The sequence below is a fragment of the Dermochelys coriacea genome, chromosome 3, assembly GCF_009764565.3.
Source record: "Dermochelys coriacea isolate rDerCor1 chromosome 3, rDerCor1.pri.v4, whole genome shotgun sequence".
NCBI classification, from domain to species: Eukaryota; Metazoa; Chordata; order Testudines; family Dermochelyidae; genus Dermochelys; species Dermochelys coriacea.
This window is the reverse complement of record NC_050070.1, coordinates 40,756,627-40,771,368: the sequence shown is the minus strand read 5'-3', so window position 1 is coordinate 40,771,368 and position 14,742 is coordinate 40,756,627. Positions and strand designations below refer to the sequence as shown.

The window sequence follows — 14,742 nt, the reverse complement described above, 5'->3', positions numbered from 1 at the left end:
TTACAAAATTGAGCTGATTAAGAAGCCTATGGACCTTACAGTGATACTGCTGCAGCTGTGCCACTGTAAAGGTCTCCTGTGGTCTCCTTCCAGCATAATTAAAACCACCCCCACCGAGCGGCGGTAGTTATAGCAGTGGGAGATGCTCTCCCCCCCACATAGCGCTCTCCAAACTCTAGTTTTTTCACACCCTGACCAACAAAAGTCCTAATGTAGGCATAGCCTATGTTAGTAAACTGCCTTTAGAAAGTTTTTATTCAGTTGGTTGGGGTTTTTTTTTTGTTTTGTTTTTTTTGCATACTGAGCAATTTAGGCAAAAAACTTTAAAAAAAAAAGCATTAGTTTGTTCTTAAAAAAAGAGTTGATATGGTTTCTCTTCTAAATATTGTACTGTAATTTTTATTTCACTAGACCCCTTTGGTTAAACCTTAAACTTTATACATATACATGAGTAATTTATTCACATGCATGTCTTTGGGCTCATGGCCTAACAGACACAGGCCACACAGCTGAGACACAATACACAGACTGAAGGAATAAAGCTCAAAGTGGTGCATTTTTAATCACTTGTACACAAGACAAACACTGTGAAGCTGCATTGACATTAAGAATCTGCAATACATTCAAAGTGCTCAATTTTTTACCTATTCCTTTATAAACAGTGTTAATGTAAGAAATTTATACTGGGGTTATTTCCAGTTGCTAAACATGAAGTTATCCTTAACATGTGTAATAAAACATTGTCAATACATGGAATGACATATTGTAAAACTTATTTCTTCACTGCAAGGCCCCAATGGAAAAGTGTTGAACAGTGAAGAAGCAGACATTTCATCAGTAAAACAGAATGGAAGCATCACACACATTATAATTATTCAACAAAATACTGATTTATGCAAAAACCCAAAGATGGCATATCATCGAAACATACTTTGTTGTACAATGAACCCAGCTACATTCAGTGTTTTCAGAGACAGTATAAACTGACTTCTAAATCCATGTAAAGTGGGAGTCTCCCCGAGATCAATGCTCGAGCATTCTAGAAAGAGAGGGCACAGTATATAAATCCTCAATTACTGTACAAGAAAAAAAAATATTACAGGATTTGGACACCGCTGGCAATCTGTAAGAGTTTGAGCTGAAATCTATAATACAAGGAATTCTGCATTGTTGTGCTAGATAATGGTAGGCTTTGTAAGTAAGAATTAAAATTGATTTAACAAACAAATCATGTCAATATGAAGAACATGACACGTGAAAGCTGCAATCAGAACCCAACACCTGGCTGGAGTGTTTGGATCTGTTTGACAGGATATGAAGCACTGGCTGATAAAAAGTACTACAATAATTAAGCCCATTCTTGATGAGGGCAAAGATGAAGTCTGCAGCACTCAACAGGGGAAGGGAAGATATTCACTTGCCAACATTCAGAGTTAGGCAAAAATTTTCTAAGTGATGGCAGCAACATACTAAGGGCCTGATCCAACTCTTGCTGAAGTCAATGGGAGCTTTTATATATATGGGAGCGTGATAAAGCCCTGCTAAAGGAGTATGTCAATTTTACATTAGCAAAACCTACAAATGCACTACACCTAGTCTGGGCCTACAACAGTAAACAAAGTCTTAGTAGCATTTAGGCACAAGTAATTTCTCATCCTTCAGAGCTAAAGAAACCTAAAGGAAACAGACACTACTGGTCTAGGTCTAGAGGAATGACAGATCAGCATAACAGCAGTAAACCTGACCAAACTGTCTACAAGTGGCAGCTCAGATGAGGAATACACATAAGGGCTTGTTTTCATGACAGGGGTAAGCTGACCTAACTCGCGCTACTCCAGCTATGTGAATAATGTAGCTGGAGTTGATGTACCTTAGATCGACTTACCACGGTGTCTTCACTACACTGTGTTGACAGGAGAAACTCTCTCGTTGACTTACCTTTACTCCTGAGGGCATTCTGCACCAAAAAATTAAAAATTCTATGCACAGTATTTTAAAATTCTGCAAATTTGTCAAATAAATGTGGAGGCTCCAGCATGGCATTGGGGAGCACAGGCCACTGGGTGCACAGAGGTGGGGGGGACACAGACTCAGCAGTGAGGCTGCATCCAATCCTGACAAAGCACAAGGACCAGGCCTGTCCCAGAAACACCCCAGGGCCATGCCCCTCCATGCCAGGTGCACCAGGTGTGGGCAGGCAGGCTCAGCAAGGCAGGATCCAAGTGTGGAGGGGCTTGGGGGGTGGGGTTGAGAGAGTTCTGTGTGGGGCAATCTGGGTGCGGGCAGCTCAGTGGGGGATCTGGATGCACAGGGGCTTGTTGGAGGGTTCTGGGTGCAACAGGACTCTGCAGGGAGGTCAAGGTAAAGGTAGTTGGGGCTCAGCAGGAGGAGTGTCTGAGTGTGGGGGAACAGAGCTTGGCAGGGGGCTCTGGGTGTGGGGGGCTCATTGGTGATGGAGTCCAGATGCTGTGGGAGTGGGGCTCAGTGGGATGGGGATCCAGCTGCAGCTGGTTGGGGCTCGGTACATTGGGGATCTGAGTGTAGGGCTCATCAGAGGTTCTGGGTGTGGGGGAGAGGGTGAGGCTCAGTAGGAGGGTCTGGGTATGAGCAGGTCTGGGGCATGGGGATTGTGTAGCTGGGGGAGCAGATCCCTGTACAGCAATCCTTCCCCCTACAGCTGAGGAGTGATGGGTGCAGGAAGCACAGGGGGGAGTTTGCAGAGCTTCCTACAGCTGGGAGAGAAATCTGGGAGTGGGTCTGACACAGCCCCGGATGCCGTACAGGGAAAGAGGAAGTCCCATCCTCCCTAGCCCATCCGGGACTAGCAGCTGACCCTGGTGCAAGGTAGGAGCCACCATCCGGGCCTTCTGCCCAGAGTGATTCACCTCTCTGCCAGCTGAAACATACTGCTAGGGAGGGTCGCATGACTGCTCTTGTGGCTTCCTTTTGTTTCCCCATCAAAAAGTCTGTGGGGAAGCAAAGAAATCTGCAGGGCACATAAATTCTGCGCATGCTCCCCCCAGGAGTACACCTTACTCTTCTCGGGGAACTGGAGTACCAGGGTCTAACAGAGAATGCTCTGTCGTTGATTTAGCGGATCTTCACTAGACCCGCTAGATCAACACAAGCTGCATTGATTGCAGCAGCATAGATCTACCCGATAGTGAAATCAAGCCCTTATTTGTATATAAAAGTTGATTTTTTACACTTAAGGTTACTTGATGAGATTATAATTTTAGAGGATACAGACCTGTAGAACTTCCCTTTAATAAATTCTGAGCCTCTCTCCTTTCTTACCACCCCTCTTCAAATAATGTAAATGAGTTTTACTCAGCTTTTTATACTATACCCATGATATCTGGGTGCTCAAGGCACACTATCAAGGTGAAAGTCACATTAATAAAAATCAGCATTTCTCAACCTGTGGGTCACGGTAATGAGATGAGTTATTGGAAGCGGGGGGGGGGGGGGTCGTAAGTGCAGGGCTGGTATTGCAGGAGAGAAGCAAAGAAATTGCCCTAGGCCCATCGGCACAGGGGGCCCTGGGAAGCGAAGTTGCAAGCTAAGTTACACCCCAGGAGGTAGGGGCTCAGGCTTCGGCTTCTGCCCCGTCACCTAAGGGTCAAGCCAGAGCCCAAGCCCCACCTTCTGGGGCTGAAGCATGTAACTTAGATTCATGGGGCATCCTGTGGCATGGAGCCCCAGGCAATTACCCTGCTTGCCTCCACTCCCCCCCCCCCGAGTATTATTCATAATTTACTAAATGATATTTCAGGTGGGGGGGGGTGTCAATTTTTTCTTCAAACCCAAAGCCTGAGAAACACTGATAAAAGTAATGTGTACATATCAACTTCATTTTCTGGTTCCTTTGCACTAACACACACTGGTAGGTTAACAGTATTATTCACTAAATACTACCATTGTACAGGATGCTTTAAAACAGGGGTCAGCCATCTTCGGCATGTGGCCCATCAGGGTAATCCACGGTGGGCCGCAAGACATTTTGTTTATGTTGATCATCTACAGGTATGGCCCCCTGCAGCTCCCAGTGGCCGCGGTTCGCCATTCCCGGCCAATGGGAGCTGTAGAAAATGGTGGCCAGCACATCCCTGTGGCCCACGCCACTTTCCACAGCTCCCATTGGCTGGGAACAGTAAACTACTGCCACTAGGAGCTGCAGGGAGCTGTGCCTGTGGACTGTCAATATAAACAAAGTGTCTCATGGCCCAGATGGGCCATGTGCCAAAGGTTGCTCACCCATGCTTTAGAAGGCATAAAATATAACAAAGTTCCTGCCCTGAGCAGCTTACACTGGCTTGGGAGTATCTTAAGTTTCCTTTCCCTATTTTTCCCCCTTAAAAAAAAAAAAGCTTTTAATTGAAAATTTAAAAATCAGTGTAATAAAAACTATTCTGTTCATAACAAGTTTTTATAATCTCAGATTTACAAAACCTTATTTATAGTTTAAAAAAAAGTAGGAGAAAGCTGCATAGCTCTGTCAAGGTATCTATCCAGCTGCGTAAGCTCATTAGGGCCCACCCTTCTTGTATCCTTTTGCATCCCCCAGCACTACTGCAAATCCCAGCCCCTTCAAGTGCTAAGACCAAGGCTGGATTCATGTTTGGTCTCTTCAAATGATCCAAAGACCCCAGACATACCATACCACACATTCCAGGAGATATATCTCTCTCTCTCTCTCTATATATATATATTCAAACATGGTCAGCCTTTAATTTGGCACTACACAACATGCCTGAGTGAATGACCCATGTATGATTGCTGGCAATCATACATGCTAGCTCCACACATCACTCAGTTCAGTTAACATTCCTTATACAGCTGGAACACATGAACAAATACATCTTCCGAACTGAATGAAAATGACATGGGTCTCTGCAGGCCTGTTCAACAGCCGCACTGCCGGGTTTCCACACCTTTTCAAAAATGACAGTACTGGAAAGTTGGCTATAAAGACCAAATTATTTTACAGGAAGGCATTTCATTCAGCCTCTGGAGACTCTCTCCTCGCTCTCAAGGTGCTCAGAATGGCTGAGGCAGTCACTGATGAGGTCACAAACACGCTACAGGAGTTCATATGCTGAGTTTACCATCTGAAAACCAACTTATGACACTTTCAGAGCTACATAGGTGGATGTTTTCCAAGCAGCAGAGAAACAGACAAATATTGCCATTGACAAGAAATGCATTTATACCTGCTATCAAGCAATGGAATAGCTCCAGATGATCGAGTCCATCCAAAACTACCTTCCCCCCCACTAGGCACAGATGGGTCTTGGAAGATAGACCGATCACACCAATTATGCAGGAAATATCATGCACTCCCAAATCAATCCTTCTGCTAAATCAAAATATCATGTGCAAAGACCAGATGCTCATCATCTTGCAAATGTCTGGCTAGCCATCTGCCTTCTACAGAAATGTGTTAGTGTGACACAGATGAGGATCGATGTGACAACATGTCTAGCAGTGGAGCCATAGATGGAGATGACACAGATGAATAAATGTTTTCAGTCCTATGTATCAAAGCTAAATTCCCTGGGATTACCAAAGGTCAATGTGTTTTTTTCATGTTAACAATGCATTTCTGTATTCAAGAATAATTAAAAGGTGATATTATTTTCTAATATATATATCTACATAATTGTTTTGGGTTTGTCATGCTTTGTACCACTGTGTTCATGGGAGAAAGGGCTTTTGGATAATACCCAGCTTGACCAATTTCTAACAGTTATATTATCAGAATTTCCACTAACAGGAGACCCAGAGATGGGGCAAGAGGGTGCCAGTGAGACCCACCCTGCCACATTGCAGAGGGTGACACCATTGAAATTATGATTCTGTAGATTTTTACAAATCAAACAATGCCTCCCTTACCTAACTTGCCACTTTCCCCAAAATAAGATATTACATTATGATCTGACATGAATCCTGGCTGAGTCAAAGATTGTGTGTGCGTGCGCACGCGCATGCATATTTTAAATAGACACAATTATCAAAAGTGTTTTTTAAAAATGAGTATAGTGCACTAATAGCAACCTACAAAGGGATCAATATATTCATAGACTTCATGAAAACAGAATTGCTTTCAAGGACTCAGGAGTAAACCTGCACCATATTCTTCTGGCCATACTTTACTATTATCATAATAACTGTTGCAACACTACATCCTCTTCTTTTGGAATGTTTCACTATTTAGTTTTCCAGAGGATCCAAAAACAGCAGGGAAAAATGAAAAGTTCCAGTCAACAGGACCAAAGAGCTGCTGAGTTGATCTATATATCCAGTACGGATTAAGGATTAATGTAAGTGTACTTAACCCCACAAAAGAAACAATAAAATGTAGAAGTCCCAGATTTTCCCCTACATCATTCCAATTGGAAATACACACCCACCACATGTGATAAACAAGGACCATGCGGCAGTGTTGCATATGGATCAGTACTCATTGGTTTGCCTTCCATAAAAGGGTATTAGCATAGCCAGTCTGAAGAGAAAACAACAAAGAAAGAGAAATGAAATTGCATCTTCAAGATAAAGCAGTCAGCATTTTCTAGAATTAAGATATTGTGACAAAGTTCCTCCTCTGCCTTGGGGTCCTGCGCTTTTTGGCAGATTTGCTTGCCTCAGAGATTCACAGTAGCCCTCAGTTTGGCTGCTTCTGCTAGAGACTCAAACCTGCTGTTCACTCAGCTAACCTCATCACTGGCCAGCATGGGGGAAAACAGAGAACAATCTCCCCAGTCTCTGTTATCCCACCTAGTGAGTCAGGGACAGGCCAGATCCCTTTCCAAATTAGACCTTCCCTTTGGGTGTTGCTCACAGACCAGGTCAACTCCTCCTGTGTCCAATCACGAGTTGGGGGGAGCCCAAGCCCACCCTCTCCTCTACACCAGGTTCCAGCCCAGGGCCCTGTGGATAGCAGCTGTCTATATCTCCTGTATCTGCTGCACGACAGCTACAACTCCCTGGGCTACTTCCTCATGGCCTCCCCCCAGCACCTTCTTTACCCTCACCTCAGGATCTTACTCCTGAGGCCTGATCACACTTGTACTCCTCAGTCCTCCAGCAGCACACCCTCTCTCTCACTTACTCGCTCCCTGCTCCTTGCACACCCTCTACTAACTGACAGGAGGTCCTTTTTAAACCAGGTGTCCTGATTAGTCTGCCTGGCATAATTGATTCTAGTATGTTCTTAATTGGCTCCAGGTGTCTTCATTAGCTTGCCTGTCTTAATTGGTTCTAGCAGGTGCCTGATTGCTCTAGGGCAGCCCCTACTCTGGTCACTCAGGGAACAGAAAACTATTCATCTCTTGGCCAGTATATTTGCCTTCTGCCAGATTCCTGTACCCCACTGCTCTGGGTCTGTCACAATATATATTAACTTTCCTGTTGTGTTTAGTGTAAACTGCCATACAAACATTCTCTAAATCATTTTTCTCTTGAGTACCAAGAGATTGCACATTTATATAGCATCTTTTGCCCAGAAGAATTTTAAACCACTTTGCAAACTATGTGCATACAGCATCACTTAGATGCAGCCACCTGTTGGATGGAGGAAGACAATCAAAACAAAGCACATGTTACAAAAGTGCAGGGGGGCTACCAAGGTCTGGGAAGTTTTGGCCAACACCACTCAGGCAAACCATGACTCTCTGACTGCTCTAGCATCTATATGCACAGATAGGACCTCCATGTTTAAGGTCTCGTTAAAAGCACCGCAGAATGGCTGAGGTGATCCTGCCAAGGCTTGTGGCTGTAATTCTAAAGAGTCCAGATATTTTATAATTTAAGTTTAAACTACTAAATTTATTGCTGAGAACAGATTACAGTTTGGAAAGCAGGGCTGATTTCTTTTCTCCCTACAAGCATGGAAGATCTCTTCAAGGCTGTTCTCCCTCTCTGCATCCATAGAATATACATAAACACTTATCAGCTCCAACATTCTCATGTTACTATTTTCACTCTTTAAAAATATCTTTAAAAAAATAGAGTTTAGTCACCTAATCTTTAGTCCTGTGCACTAGATCCCAACTAGTGAATCTGTAAAGTAATTTTTAAAATCTTCCCTTTTCATTTCTTTGGTACAAACTGGGAAAAAAGATTTTAAAAACATTTGAACAATATTTAAGTATTTTAGGGTGTTATAATTAAGGATTCCCAGGACTTCAAGTTTGGAAGAAAAATTCTTTCCTGATCCCACTACTAATCTCCCAATTTGAAGGCCAATATTTCTTTGCAGATTTTTTTTTTGAGGGGGAAGCAATGGGAGTTTTATAATGGAAACATCTATCATCGACAATTAATACAGCAAGTTCTTACCCTTCGAAGCAGCCAGTATATGCAGATTGAAGGAGTGCTCATCTCAAGTAGCAGTCCCATCAGGGGTAGATAGTGTCCAGATTTTATGTTAATTATCAGACCAAGAAGCCCACCAAAGGCAAATAGATGATGAACTACCAAGAACACATCACATGTCCTGAAAACAATATTAGACACATGAACAACTACATTTTCAAACAAGATGAAGCCAGAGGCTATTAAGCAATGAAACCAACTCCACTTTTGCTGTGAATACACTTTGTCAGCTTGGAAAACTGGATCTATGAGCAAGGCCCACAACCCAGCCACACAACTCTGAATTCCAAGCAGGCCACGAGCGATAGCTATATTTGAGGAGACTTTGTCCTTTCCTGACAAAGTGCGATAACTGGCACTGATCCATGAGGCCAGCCAGTGAGCTAGAAGAAATATACTGAGGTAGAAGAAAAATCCAGCTGCTACTAACTTCAAACGAACTTCCCACAGAACATAGTCCCAGTCAAATATGACACTCAAGGTTGCCGCAGCATATGCAAAATTCATTTCTTCTTCTCTAATTCAAAATATTTGGAGAGAGTTTGAAGCTTCTCAACCACACGTTGGTCTATCTTAAGGCTACTGAGCCTTTGGTGTTACATGGAGCAGAAACCCACCTGCAATTAAAAAAAAAAAAAAGATAGAAGAGACTTGTAGAGACTGGCTGCGTGCATTTTACAAACACACACACACACACTCCCCATTTATGAAATCTCACTAGTTTCACTACAGTTTAGAGTTTGTTTCTCTTTTCACTGTATTAGGCTTAGCCTTGGGTGTTTTGGTTTTATTTTGTTTGGTAATTTACTTTGTTCTATCCATTACTACTTGGAACCACTTAAATCACTTTTTGCTTATTAATTAACCCAGAGCAAGTAATTAATTCCTGGGGGAGCAAACAGCTGTGCATATCTCTATCAGTGTTATACAGGGCAAACAATTTATGAGTTTACCCTATATAAGCTTTATATAGAGTAAAACAGTTTTATTTGGGGTTTGGATCCCATTGGGAATTGGGTATCTGGATGCTAGAGACAAGAGCACTTCTTAAGCTGTTTTCAGTTAGGCCTGCAGCTTTTGGGAGATGTGGTTCAGACCTGGGCCTGTGTTTGCAGCAGGCTAGTGTGTCTGGCTCAGCGAGATGGGGTACTGAATTCCCAAGCTGCCAGGGAAAACGGGCTCAGAGGTAGTCTCAGCATATCAGGTGGCAGTGCCAAGGGGGTCTCTGTGACCCAATCTCTCTCAGTGGCCTCAATGCAAATGAGAATTGTGCCCTATATCTATAGTACATATGTACACACACTTTATTATTTTGTTTAGGAAAAAAAGAAAATCAGTAATGTTATAAATATTCTTCTTTATTATAGGTTTACATAAATGGACCTTTGATACACGCAAGCATGTACTATTGGCCTGTTATAATTAGAACTTTTAAATCTTTTTCTATATTAAGTCACAGTATGAAAAATAAATAAACTTTTCGAAGTTAAAAAAAAAAAAAAGACAGCCCTCCTTAGAGTTCTCTCTTCTGGGAGGTGTTTTAATTATGCATGCAGCATCACAGGAGTGCACAGGAGTTTGTAGGTCTTGCATACACAAAGAAAAACAGAAGTAGGGAAACACAGGTTAACAATGGACAAAGCATGAATTCCCAAGGGATCTTGTAAATAATATGAAGCTAGTATATAAAGAAATAGAAAAATAGTAAAGTGTGATAGGCTTGCAACTGCAGTTTTGCTTACTAGTAGTTTGTAGCACATGGATAGCTTGTGATTCATACAGGGACTGTTTCACAGAATTAGTAAGCCAATTATAAAGCATGTGATACAATGTAGAATATAATGCATGTGTTAGTCTGTTTTAGAATATGTATATAATCTGATTTATAACTATGTACTTTGGAGTTGTGATGCACCCTAACCTGCCCCATTACACCCGAGTCTGATCACCTCAGGTGCAGATTTCTGAAATGCCAATAGAGAAACCTTAGTAACGAGTCCTGATCTGAACTGAGTTTTTGGATTCCACAGAACTGGATAAAAGTGTTCTTGCAGAACTGAAGTGTTCTGAATCAGTTGAGTGGAAAAGGTCTTGGAGGGAATCCCAACAGTGTTATTTTGCTTGCAGTTTGGAATATCAGACACCAAAAAACAGAATTCTACAAAATGATAGTCTGGTAAGGGCTTGTAGGATCATCTTGTGAACAAAACTGCATGGTCAACTTCTGAACAGAATTAGACCACATTCTAAAAAGGTCTTTTATTCCTGAAGCTAATTAAGGACATAGAGAAACAACCTCCTTATTGTCCACCCCAGCATCACAATTATTATTGATTGTATAGTCCCGAATTTTTAAGCTTGGGGGCATAAAGTTAATTAAAACTCCCTCCACATGATATGGTTTAAAGAAGATGAACATTTTATTATGTTTTTGTTTTAAAGTATCTATGAGCACAGGTCCATTTTGCTGACGTATTGGACGAGATTGCCATGCCCGCTGAACACAGCACATCCTGTCAATGTGGCCAGGGGAAGAACTGCCCAGAGAGTATCTAATTTCACACAGTTTGACTGGCAGCTCTGGTGGGAGGCAGAAGAGGAAGCCATATGGATCGTTAGCAGCATAAGTAAAAAACTTCTACAGAGATACCTTCCTTTCCTGCTCCCCATTATAATAAATAATAGAAAAGGAGGCTGGCAGCCTTATAGCTAGAGAGCAAAGGAATATTGCTTATTTATATTCTCAGGGGGCCTGATTCTGCTCTCCTTTACACCAGAGGCTCCACTGGCCCTTCCTTCCCACTGCCTTCCATCCTGAAACAGTGAAAGAGTTAAGAATTCTAATTTGGTAGCATTTTACACTCACTCTGCACAGATATATAGTAGACACCAGAATTACAAACGCCTCGGGAATGGAGTTTGTTCATAACTCTGAAATGTTCATAACTCTGAACAAAACGTTATGTTCTTTCTTTCAAAAGCTTACAACTGAACATTGACTTAATACAGGTTTGAAACTTTATGATGCAGAAGAAAAATGCTGCTGTCAACGGTCTTAATTTAAATGAAACAAACAAAGTTTCCTTATCTTGTCAAATCTTTTTTATTTTTTTTTAAAGTCTCCTCTTTTTTTCAGTAGTTCACATTTAACACGGTACTGTACTGTATTTGGGGGGTTTTTTTGGCTCTGCTGCTGCCAGATTGCTTACTGCGGGTGTAGTGTAGTAAACTGCTCTGCATAGTAATGTGCTACGGCTCCTGAGCATGCTCAGTTCATCTGCTGAAGCCACTGCCCTTCACCCAGCCCTTATTAGCCATACGTGTGTGAGAAACTGCTAACTGTAGGATCATACTACCTGCAGCAGTGACAGGTTCTACTTTGCTAAAAAGGCCATCTGATGTAGCTAATTCAAGAAGTCTCACAGGTAAAACCAACCTGATAGCTTTCTTTAACAGTGTAACAAGCCTTGTGGATGGGGGCGGGGAAAGAAGTGGTCAATATGGTCTATCTTGCCTTTACTGAGGCTTTTGATACTGGTTTCAGAGTAGCAGCCATGTTAGTCTGTATTAGCAAAAAAGAAATGGAGTACTTGTGGCACCTTAGAGACTAACAAATTTATTTGAGCATAAGGTTTCATGAGCTACAGCTCACTTCATCGGATGCATCCCCGTAGCTCTCAAAAGCTTATGCTCAAATAAAGTTGTTAGTCTCTAAGGTGCCACAAGTACTCCTTTTCTTTTTGTGAATACAGACTAACATGGCTGCTACTCTGAAACCTGTATATAACTAGGCAACATAAAAGGAAGTGGAGAATCCAGGCCATTAATATCAGCATAGTTACAAGGGTGTGAAGAGAGAGCCCCAGAAACTTTCCACTCTCAACTCCCCACAAAAAAAAGACAGAGAAAAACACCTTCTCCCCCCCCCCAGCACAACTACATACAGCCCTCTAAATATGGTGGTTCACAGGCTGTGTGAAATTCCCCTGACTGCATACAATAGCCTCTCCTGGAAGTAGGATGTTTTCTCAGCATTTAAGCAAAACCAGCAGTTAGTTAACGCTGTCTCATCCCCATTTACTTCCCCTCCTCACAAGAAGGAACAGTAATGCTACTTACGGGCTGGTCTGCTTCAGTTACTCTGCAGTTTCTTCCCACAGCCTCTGCGCTTTCCTGTCTTGTGTTCAACAGCTACAATCAGCCGAAAAGTCCGGGCTGCTTCTTCCACCTTTTATGCAGAAGTAGCTACCCCTGGATTGGAAATGCAACAGCGTGGAGGCCTAGTTCAGCACGCAGAAAGAAGAGACGCCTGCACACTGAATAATTTTCAGAGTAGCAGCCGTGTTAGTCTGTATTCGCGAAAAGAAGTACTTGTGGCACCTTAGAGACTAACAAATTTATTTGGTGTTACTTATCGCTTTTCCGGCCCCACCCTTTGTTTCCGCCTGATGTAAACCGTCATTCCCGCCCTAGGTGGGAGCGCACCAAATAACCCGCACTGGCACGCCAGACTCCGGGGTTGGTCACAGTTCTCCTTGGATCTTAATTCTGCAGTGCAGGAGTGGGGGTCAGGCCACACTCTGCCTTGCTGCTGCAGCCAGCTTTCGTGTTGCACTGAGCAAAAGGGCGATTGCCCCCCCCGTACAGAGTCTTGAGTTACATTGCCTGGTGGAGTGTGTTGTCATTGGCAGCTGCAGGTGGTAGGATGCAATACGTGTCCGGTGCAAAGCCAGCCTGAGCCCAGCTAGAACCACTGAGCTGTGTAGAAACATGGGAGCTGGAACAAAGACACAGCCCCCCCCCCCATACCCCACTGTGGGCAGGACTTGTGTGTGTGTCCTGCACAGAAATAGTCTATCACACACGTGTGTTGACTGTATCGTGCCTCGACTGTGCTATATGAAGGGGCCCTATGTCTTGTTATTTCATCACAGCTGCTAGGTTTTGCGCAGCTTGGTGTGGGGCAGTTCTCAGAGGTCACAGTCATGGATTTCCCTCTCTGGGTGCTCCCCCGCTGGGGTTGGGGTGCAGCAGGAGCCCCTCCAATGGGCCCTACAAGAAGCAGGGCTGGGGAGGTGAGTCGGGGTTGGTATGAGGGTTGGTGAACCCAAAGACAGAGTGACTGGGGAAATCAGTGGGGATTAGGGCAGGGGTGGCAGGTTTGTAAAAATTTTGGTGGTGCCCAGAACCCGCCCCCAAGCTGCCTAAGGCTCTAGGAGGGAGTTTGGGTGGGGGAGGAGGTCTGGGGTGCAGGCCCTGGGCTGGGGATTAGGGTACAGGAGGGATGCAGGCTCTGGGAGGCAATTTGGGTGCTGGGTGCAGGCTCCGGGAGGGATAGGGGGTGGGGGGTGCAGGAGGGACGAGGAGTCGAGGAGTGCAGGTTCTGGGACCGAGTTTGGGTGTAGGCTCTGGGCTGGGGCAAGGGGTGGGGATGCAGGAGGGGGTGAGGGGTGCAGGCTCTGGGACGGCGTTTGGGTGCAGGCTCTGGGCTGGGGGTATAGGAGGGGGTGAGGGGTGTAGGCTCTGGGAGGGAGTTTGGGGGCAGGAGGGGTGCAGGGGTGAGGGCTGTGGGCTGAGGATGAGAGGTTTGGGGTGTGAGAGGAGCTCAGGACTGGGGCAGAGGATTAGGGTGTGGGGGGATGAGGGCTGGGGATGAGGTGTTTGGGGTGTGAGAGGAGCTCAGGACTGGGGCAGAGGATTAGGGTGGGGGGGGATGAGGTGTTTGGGGCATGAGAGGAGCTCAGGACTGGGGCAGAGGATTAGGGTGTGGGGGGATGAGGGCTGGGGATGAGGTGTTTGGGGTGTGAGAGGAGCTCAGGACTGGGGCAGAGGATTAGGGTGGGGGGGATGAGGGCTGGGGATGAGGTGTTTGGGGCGTGCGAGGAGCTCAGGACTGGGGCAGAGGATTAGGGTGTGGGGGGCTGAGGGGTTCGGGGCATTGGAGAGGCTCAAGGCTAGGGCGGAAGGGCAGGGTAAACGCAGCCTGCCCTGCCATTAGTGAATGGGGGGCGCTAGGACTCTGTGGCAGCAGTTGCTGCGGGGAGCCGGTGCGAGCTGCAGGCTCCGGGACCGGGGCAGGCGATCAGGGGCAGCAAGTGGGGGCCGGGGGACACTCGAGGGAGACGGGGCCGGCCCCAAACATTGCGGAGCCGGGCCCCGAATATTGCTGGAGCCCGGGCACCAGGAGTGTCTATAACTCACCGGCCCGGGGTTAGGGTACTGGAGAGAGTCGGGGGAGCCCCTGCAGTGAGAACAGGAGAGGTTAACCGGGCCGGTCGGATGGGAGAAGTGGGTGAAAGAGCCTGGACCAGCTAGGCAGGGGTGGGCGGGAACCTGGGCATGATCGGGGGGGGAGTTTTACAGCAG

The 14,742-nt window shown here is 45.0% G+C and overlaps 1 long non-coding RNA gene and 1 pseudogene across 1 annotated transcript; both read right to left on the bottom strand.

The window, feature by feature from the left end:
• Nucleotides 1-4,353: 4,353 nt before the first annotated feature.
• Nucleotides 4,354-12,138, bottom strand: LOC122459245. The gene is made up of 2 exons (XR_006279789.1): nucleotides 12,100-12,138; nucleotides 4,354-4,626 (listed from the first exon to the last, which is right to left on the bottom strand). It is a non-coding gene; the product is annotated as an uncharacterized LOC122459245 (long non-coding RNA).
• Nucleotides 4,354-13,066, bottom strand: LOC119853921 (annotated as a pseudogene).
• Nucleotides 13,067-14,742: the final 1,676 nt, after the last annotated feature.